Source organism: Nomascus leucogenys, chromosome 6 (genome assembly GCF_006542625.1).
Source record: "Nomascus leucogenys isolate Asia chromosome 6, Asia_NLE_v1, whole genome shotgun sequence".
Classification (NCBI taxonomy): Eukaryota; Metazoa; Chordata; class Mammalia; order Primates; family Hylobatidae; genus Nomascus; species Nomascus leucogenys.
The window spans coordinates 43,553,049-43,562,352 of NC_044386.1; the positions used below are offsets into that span (position 1 = coordinate 43,553,049).

At 44.4% G+C, this 9,304-nt stretch overlaps 1 pseudogene; it reads right to left on the minus strand.

The window, feature by feature from the left end:
- Positions 1–452: 452 nt before the first annotated feature.
- Positions 453–2,498, minus strand: LOC115835558 (annotated as a pseudogene).
- Positions 2,499–9,304: the final 6,806 nt, after the last annotated feature.

A 9,304-nucleotide genomic window follows, 5' to 3' on the forward strand; every position in this document is an offset into this window, starting at 1 on the left:
AAAGATGTGTGCCTGGAACACGGAAAGGCATACCCTTCCTTTCTCCTTGGCATAGGCCTTGCAGCACTGAGGAAAGACCAGGTTTGCAATGGAGACTTCAATCATCTTCATCCCTATGGAGCTCAGGGGCTCATAGGGTGACAGGAGAGGAGACAAGCTAGCTTGGGAAGAGTCGTCTTTCAGCTTCTCCCCCACTGAAACACTATATACTTGGGGCCACAGTTCATGGCAAAACATGCATGCTCTCTTTCTCTCACATCCACATCTCGGGAACCCAACAACTTGATGGCAGGTAGCTCTGGGTTTCCTTGGTCTGGCATTCACCCACTCAGCATCGAAGCTGTCCTAAAGCTCTTTTCAATCACTTCTCACTCTTTCCAGGCCCATGTGGGTAGGTGTTCCAGTCTTCACTCTTTCAGGCTGATCATAAAGGCATAGTGTGGGAAAGTCCCTTACTGTGATGGCCATTGCTGGGAAGCAGGGAAGGCTAAGGGCCCACTGCTGCCCAAGGCTAGTGTAGACGCCTTCTGCTCCACTCATCTCCTCAAAGATTGATGTCAGGTGCAGCAGGTGCTGTCTGGAATGTTATCAAACCAGGACTGCACAGGCTCTGCATTCTCTGGGTGGAAGATGTAAGAAGCAGGCGAGTTGTCCAGGATGAGAGTTTTCCTCAGATCCCTCCCCAGATGGCTGTGGTCATTGACATAGCAGCCCTGGTGGAACAAACACGACTCATAGGCTAGGCAACCCCAGAACACCCCACACTGGTCCAGCACACCCGTCACAGTGTGTCCGGAATTGGTGGGTTCTTGGTCTCACTGACTTCAAGAATGAAGCCGCAGACCCTCGCGGTGAGTGCTACAGTTCTTAAAGGCAGCGTGTCTGGAGTTTGTTCCTTCTGACATTCGGATGTGTTCGGAGTTTCTTCCTTCTGGTGGGTTTGTGGTCTCGCTGGCTCAGGAGTGAAGCTGCAGACCTTCACAGTGAGTGTTACAGCTCATAAAGCAGGGTGCACCCAAAGAGTGAGCAGCAGCAAGATTTATTGCAAACAGCGAAAGAACAAACTTCCACAGTGTGGAAGGGGACCCGAGTGGGTTGTCACTGCTGGCTTGGGCAGCCTGCTTTTATTCTCTTATCTGGTTCCACCCACATCCTGCTGATTGGCAGGGCGCTGATTGGTGCGTTTACAATCCCTGAGCTAGACACAAAGGTTCGCCATGTCCCCACCAGAGTAGCGAGATACAGAGTGTCGATTGGTGCATTCACAAACCCTGAGCTAGACACAGGGTGCTGATTGGTGTGTTTACAAATCTTGAGCTAAATACAGAGTGCTGATTGGTGTATTTACAATCCCTTAGCTAGACATAAAGGTTCTCCATGTCCCCACCAGACTCAGGAGCCCAGCTGGCTTCACCCAGTGGATCCTGCACCAGGTATGCAGGTGGAGCTGCCTGCCAGTCCCGTGCTGTGCTCCCGCACTCCTCAGCCCTTGGGTGGTTGATGGGACTGGGTGCCTTGGAGCAGGGGGTGGTGCTCGTTGGGAAGGCTCAGGCATGGCGGGCTGCAGGTGCCAAGCCCTGCCCCGTGGGAAGGCAGCTAAGGCCCAGCAAGGAATTGAGCACAGCAGCTGCTGGCCCAGGTGCTCAGCCCCTCACCACCTGGGGCCAGTGGGGCCAGCTGGCCACTCCAAGTGTGGGGTCCACCGATCCCACGCCTACCTGGAACTCCAGCTGGCCTGCAAGCACCACGTGCAGCCCCGGTTCCCGCCCGTGCCTCTCCCTCCACACCTCCTCGCAAGCTGAGGGAGCCGGCTCCGGCCTTGGCCAGCCCAGAAAGGGGCTCCCACAGTGCAGCGGCAGGCTGAAGGGCTCCTCAAGTGCCGCCAAAGTGGGACCCCAGGCAGAGGAGGCCCCAAGAGCAAGCATGGGCTGTGAGGACTGCCAGCATGCTGTCACCTCTCAACAGGATCTGCATACTTGTTCAGGTGGGAATGAAGACAGCAATGAAGAAAACACATTTAAACAGTTCCTTCAGTCATCTCAGGAACTCATCCATATAAGGCCTCAAGAGCAAATGGATCTGGCGCATGGTCCCCTCAATCTCTACAGACAGGCAGTAGGCAGTCAACATTGCTGATTGGCTTAAAGGAGCTATGCACAAGGGTTTCATCCAGGTCAGTGACCATACAGATCCTTCCTTGATTTTTCTGTCACCTCTGGGAGCAGGCAGGTTCCTGGGATCTGATAAAACTGATACTGGAGACCCTGGAGCTGATCCAACATAGCAATGGTGTTGACGTCCTCCTTATGTGTGGAGAGCTCAGCAGGGGAACTTGACTGACCAACATGCTGGGTGCAAGAACAGCAGAAAGGAATCTTAGTTCTAATATGTGACAAACATGAGGCCTCTTCAGAGAGCACTTTGGAAACCAGGCCTTGCTTGGTAAGGACCAGGGCATCTTCCCTCCATGCCTGGGTGATGATGGATCCTTGTTCCATCTAACAATCCTGAGGGCTGGGCTGGCTGGGTGGGAAGACTGGCAGGCACGCTGGCTGGACTGGGCTGGAGGGCATGGGCTGGAGCCTGATTCAGTTCCCAAGAGTCTGACTTCCACAGCTGTTCACATTCCCCCTCTCCTTTCCATCACCGGGCGGGAAGGGAGGCAACCTGTAGAGAGGGTGGATGGCCTTGGCAGCAGCTCCCCAGGGTGCCCCCAGCCCCAATTCCCCCAGCGGGAGCTTCAGGATCCTCAGTTTGCGTCTAACATAGAGAATCCACCAGATTCTCATTTTTTTTCAACTTTTATTTTAAGTTCAGGGGTCCATATGTGATAAATATTTTTTTCAACTTTTATTTTAAGTTTAGCGGTCCATGTGCAGGATATGCAGGTCTCTTACATAGATAAATATGCGCCACTGTGCTTTACTGCACAGATCATCTCATCACCCAGGTACTAAGCCCAGCACCCCCAGCTATTCTTCCTGATGCTCTCCTTCCCCTCCCCCATGTCATGAAACAGGTGTCCAGTGTGTATTTTTCTTCCTGATGTGTCCATGTGTTCTCATTGATCTGCTTCAGCTAATAAGTTAGAATAATAAGTGGTGTTTGGTTTTCTGTTCCTGCGTTAGTTTGCTGGGAGTAATGGCTTCAAACTCCAAACATGTCCGTACAAGGGACATCATCTCATTACATTTTATGGCTTCATAGTATTCCATGGTGTAGGTGTACCACATTTTCTTTATCCAGTCTATCATTGATGGGCATGTAGATTGATTACATGACGTTGCTATTGCAAATAGTGCTGCAATGAACATATCTATACATGTATATTTAAAATAGATTTATATTCCTTTGGGTGTATAACCAGTAATAGTATTGCTGGGTCAAACAATATTTCTGCTTCTAGGTCTTTGATGAATCTCCACACTCTTCTACAATGCTTGAAATAATTTACACTCCCACCAACAGTGTAAAAGTGTTCCGTTTTCTCCACAACCTCACCAGCATCTGTTTTTATTTTTTTACCTTTTATTAATAGCCATTGTAATTGGTGTGAGATGGTATCTCATTGTGGTTTTGATTTGTATTTATCCAGTCATCAGTGATGTTGAGCTTTTCATGTTTGTTGGGCACATGTATGTCTTCTTTGAGATATGTCTGTTCATGCCCATTGACCACTTTTTAATGGGGTTGTTTGATTTTCTCTTGTAAATTTTAAGTTCCTCATAGATTCTGGATATTAGACATTTGTCAGACGGATAGGTTGAAAATTTTTCTCCCATTCTCTAGGTTCTCTGCTCTGATGATAGTTTCTTTGGCTCTGCGGAAGCTATTTAGTTTAATTAGACCCCATTAGTCAATTTTTGCTTTTGTTGCTATTGCTTTTGGACTTTTTGTCATCAAACCTTTCCTCATGCCTATATCCTGAATGGTATTATCTAGATTTTTTCTTCTAAGGTTTTTATAGTTTTGGCTTTTACATTTACGTCTTTAATCCATCTTGAGTTAATTTTTGTACATGGTGTTAGGAAGGGTTCCAGTTTTAATTCTCTGCACATGGCTAGCCAGTTCTCCTAGCACCACTTATTGAATAGGGAGACCTTTCCCTAATTCCTTGCTTTTGTTGACTTTGTCAAAGATCAGGTTGTTGTAGGTTTGTGGCCTTATTTCTAGGCTCTCTATTTTGTTTCATTTGTCTATGTGTCTGTTTCTATAACAGTACCATGCTGTTTTGGTTACTGTACTTTTCTAGTATGGTCTGAAGTTAGGTAGGGTGACACTTTCAGCTTTTTTTTTTTTTTTTTTCTTAAGGTTGGCTTGGCTAGGAGGCATCTCAGCTGCGCGCCGAGTGGTCGATCGCCGTAGCTCCCGCAGCCTGCGCTCCCCAGTCTGTGGCTCCACCAGCCATTGTAGGCCAATAATCCGTTATGGAGCATGCCTTTACCCTGTTGGAGCCCCTGCTTTCCACTGGGAATTTGAAGTACTGCCTTGTAATTCTTAATCAGCCTTTGGACAACTATTTTCGTCATCTTTGGAACAAAGTCTTTGCCAGGGTGGAGCCAAGATGGCCGAATAGGAACAGCTCCGGTCTCCAGCTCCCAGCCCCAGCGACACAGAAGACGGGTGATTTCTGCATTTCTGCTTGAGCTTTGAAGAGAGTAGTGGTTCTCCCAGCACGCAGCTGGAGATCTGAGAATGGACAGACTGCCTCCTAAAGTGGGTCCCTCACCCCTGAGCAGCCTAACTGGGAGGCACCCCCCCAGTAGGGACAGACTGACACCTCATTCAACCGGGTACTCCTCTGAGACAAAACTTTCAGAGGAACTATCAGACAGCTGAATTTGTGGTCTCACGAAAATCCGCTGTTCTGCAGCCACCACTGCTGACACCCAGCCAAACAGGGTCTGGAGTGGACCTCTAGTAAACTCCAACAGACCTGCAGCTGAGGGGCCTGTCTGGTAGAAGGAAAACTAACAAACAGAAAGGACATCCACACCAAAAACCCATCTGTACATCACCATCATCAAAGACAAAAAGTAGATAAAACCACAAAGATGGGGAAAAAACAGAGCACAAAAACTGGAAACTCTAAAAAACAGAGCACCTCTCCTCCTCCAAAGGAACGCAGTTCCTCACAAGCAACGGAACAAAGCTGGATGGAGGATGACTTTGATGAGTTGAGAGAAGAAGGCTTCAGACGATCAAACTATTCTGAGCTACGAGAGGAAATTCAAAACAATAGCAAAGAAGTTAAAAACTTTGAAAAAAAATTAGAAGAATGGATAACTAGAATAACCAATGGAGAGAAGGGCTTAAAGGAGCTGATGGAGCTGAAAGCCAAGTTTCGAGAACTACGCGAAGATTGCAGAAGCCTCAGTAGCAGATGCAATCAACTGGAAGAAAGGGTATCGCTGATGGAAGATGAAATGAATGAAATGAAGAGAGAAGGGAAGTTTAGAGAAAAAAGAATAAAAAGAAATGAACAAAGCCTCCAAAAATTTGGGACTATGTGAAAAGACCAAACCTATGTCTGATTGGTGTACCTGAAAATGATGGGGAGAATGGAACCAAGTTGGAAAACACTCTGCAAGATATTATCCAGGAGAACTTCCCCAATCTAGCAAGGCAGGCCAGCATTCAGATTCAGGAAATACAGAGAACGCCACAAAGATACTCCTCGAGAAGGGCAACTCCAAGACACATAATTGTCAGATTCACCAAAGTTGAAATGAAGGAAAAAATGTTAAGGGCAGCCAGAGAGAAAGGTCGGGTTACCCACAAAGGGAAGCCCATCAGACTAACAGCTGATCTCTCAGCAGAAACTCTACAACACAGAAGAGAGTGGGGGCCGATATTCACCATTCTTAAAGAAAAGAATTTTCAACCTAGAATTTCCTATCCCACCAAACTAAGCTTCATAAGTGAAGGAGAAATAAAATACTTTACAGATAAGCAAATGCTGAGTGATTTTGTCACCACCAGGCCTGCCCTAAAAGAGCTCCTGAAGGAAGCACTAAACATGGAAAGGAACAACCGGCACCAGCCCCTGCAAAAACATGCCAAACTGTAAAGACCATCGAGGCCAGGAAGAAACTATAGCAACTAACGAGCAAAATAACCAACTAACATCATAATGACAGGATCGGATTCACACATAACAATATTAACGTTAAATGTAAATGGGCTAAATGCTCCACCCAAAAGACACAGACTGGCAAACTGGATAAGGAGTCAGGACCCATCAGTGTGCTGTATTCAGGAAACCCATCTCACGTGCAGAGACACACATAGACTCAAAATAAAGGGATGGAGGAAGATCTATCAAGCAACTGGAAATCAAAAAAAGGCAGGGGTTGCAATCCTAGTCTCTGATAAAATAGACTTTAAACCAACAAAGATCAAAAGAGACAAAGAAGGCCATTACATAATGGTAAAGGGATCAATTCAACAAGAAGAGCTAACTATCCTAAATATATATATATCCAACACAGGAGCACCCAGATTCATAAAGCAAGTCCTCAGTGACCTACAAAGGGACTTAAACTCCCACACAATAATAATGGGAGATTTTAACACCCCACTGTCAGCGTTAGACAGATCAACGAGACAGAAAGTTAACAAGGATATTCAGGAATTGAACTCAGCTCTACATAAAGTGGACCTAATAGACATCTACAGAACTCTCCACCCCAAGTCAACAGAATATACATTTTTTCAGCACCACACCACACCTATTCCAAAGTTGACCACATAGTTGGAAGTAAAGCTCTCCTCAGCAAATGTAAAAGAACAGAAATTATAACAAACTGTCTCTCAGACCACAGTGCAATCAAACTAGAACTCAGGATTAAGAAACTCACTCAAAACTGCTCAACTACATGGAAACTGAACAACCTGCTCCTGAATGACTATTGGGTACCTAATGAAATGAAGGCAGAAATAAAGATGTTTTTTGAAACCAACGAGAACAAAGAAACAACATACCAGAATCTCTGGGACACATTCAAAGCAGTGTGTAGAGGAAAATTTATAGCACTAAATGCCCACAAGAGAAAGCAGGAAAGATCCAAAATTGACACCCTAACATCACAATTAAAAGAACTAGAAAAGCAAGAGCAAACACATTCAAAAGCTAGCAGAAGGCTAGAAATAACTAAAATCAGAGCAGAACTGAAGGAAATAGGGACACAAAAAAACCTTCAAAAAATTAATGAATCCAGGAGCTGGTTTTTTGAAAGGATCAACAAAATTGATGGACTGCTAGCAAGACTAATAAAGAAGAAAAGAGAGAAGAATCAAATAGATGCAATAAAAAACGAAAAAGGGGATATCACCACCGATCCCACAGAAATACAGTCTACCATCAGAGAATACTACAAACACCTCTATGCAAATAAACTAGAAAATCTAGAAGAAATGGATAAATTCCTCGACAAATACACCCTCCCAAGACTAAACCAGGAAGAAGTTGAATCTCTGAATAGACCAATAACAGGTTCTGAAATTGTGGCAATAATCAATAGCTTACCAACCAAAAAGAGTCCAGGACCTGATGGATTCACAGCTGAATTCTACCAGAGGTACAAGGAGGAACTGGTACCATTCCTTCTGAAACTATTCCAATCGATAGAAAAAGAGGGAATCCTCCCTAACACATTTTATGAAGCCAGCATCGTCCTGATACCAAAACCTGGCAGAGACTTAACCAAAAAAGAGAATTTCAGACCAATATCCTTGATGAACATTGATGCAAAAATCCTCAATAAAATACTGGCAAACCAAATCCAGCAGCACATCAAAAAGCTTATCCACCATAATCAAGTGGGCTTCATCCCTGGGATGCAAGGCTGGTTCAACATACGCAAATCAATAAATGTAATCCAGCATATAAACAGAACCAAAGACAAAAACCACATGATTATCTCAATAGATGCAGAAAAGGCCTTTGACAAAATTCAACAACCCTTCATGCTAAAAACTCTCAATAAATTAGGTATTGATGGGACGTATCTCAAAATAATAGGAGCTATCTATGACAAACCCACAGCCAATATCATACTGAGTGGGCAAAAACTGGAAGCATTCCCTCTGAAAACTGGCACAAGACAGGGATGCCCTCTCTCACCGCTCCTATTCAACATAGTGCTGGAAGTTCTGGCCAGAGCAATCAGGCAGGAGAAGGAAATAAAGGGTATTCAATTAGGAAAAGAGGAAGTCAAATTGTCCCTGTTCGCAGATGACATGATTGTATATCTAGAAAACCCCATTGTCTCAGCCCAAAATCTCCTTAAGCTGATTAGCAACTTCAGCAAAGTCTCAGGATACAAAATTAATGTACAAAAATCACAAGCATTCTTGTACACCAATAACAGACAAACAGAGAGCCAAATCATGAGTGAACTCCCATTCACAATTGCTTCAAAGAGAATAAAATACCTAGGAATCCAACTTACAAGGGATGTGAAGGACCTCTTCAAGGAGAACTACAAACCACTGCTCAATGAAATAAAAGAGGATACAAACAAATGGAAGAACATTCCATGCTCATGGGTTGGAAGAATCAATATCGTGAAAATGGCCATACTGCCCAAGGTAATATATAGATTCAATGCCATCCCCATCAAGCTACCAATGACTTTCTTCACAGAATTGGAAAAAACTACTTTAAAGTTCATATGGAACCAAAAAAGAGCCCACATCGCCAAGTCAATCCTAAGACAAAAGAACAAAGCTGGAGGCATCACGCTACCTGACTTTAAACTATACTACAAGGCTACAGTAACCAAAACAGCATGGTACTGGTACCACAACAGAGACATAGATCAATGGAACAGAACAGAACCCTCAGAAATGATGCCGCATAGCTACAACTATCTGATCTTTGACAAACCTGACAAAAACAAGCAATGGGGAAAGGATTCCCTATTTAATAAATGGTGCTGGGAAAACTGGCTAGCCATATGTAGAAAGCTGAAACTGGATCCCTTCCTTACACCTTATACAAAAATTAATTCAAGATGGATTAAAGACTTATATGTTAGACCTAAAACCATTAAAATCCTACAAGAAAACCTAGGCAATACCATTCAGGACATAGGCATGGGAAAGGACTTCATGTCTAAAACACCAAAAGCAATGGCAACAAAAGCCAAAATTGACAAATGGGATCTCATTAAACTAAAGAGCTTCTGCACAGCAAAAGAAACTATCATCAGAGTGAACAGGCAACCTACAGAATGGGAGAAAATTTTTGCAACCTACTCATCTGACAAAGGGCTAATATCCAGAATCTACAATGAACTCA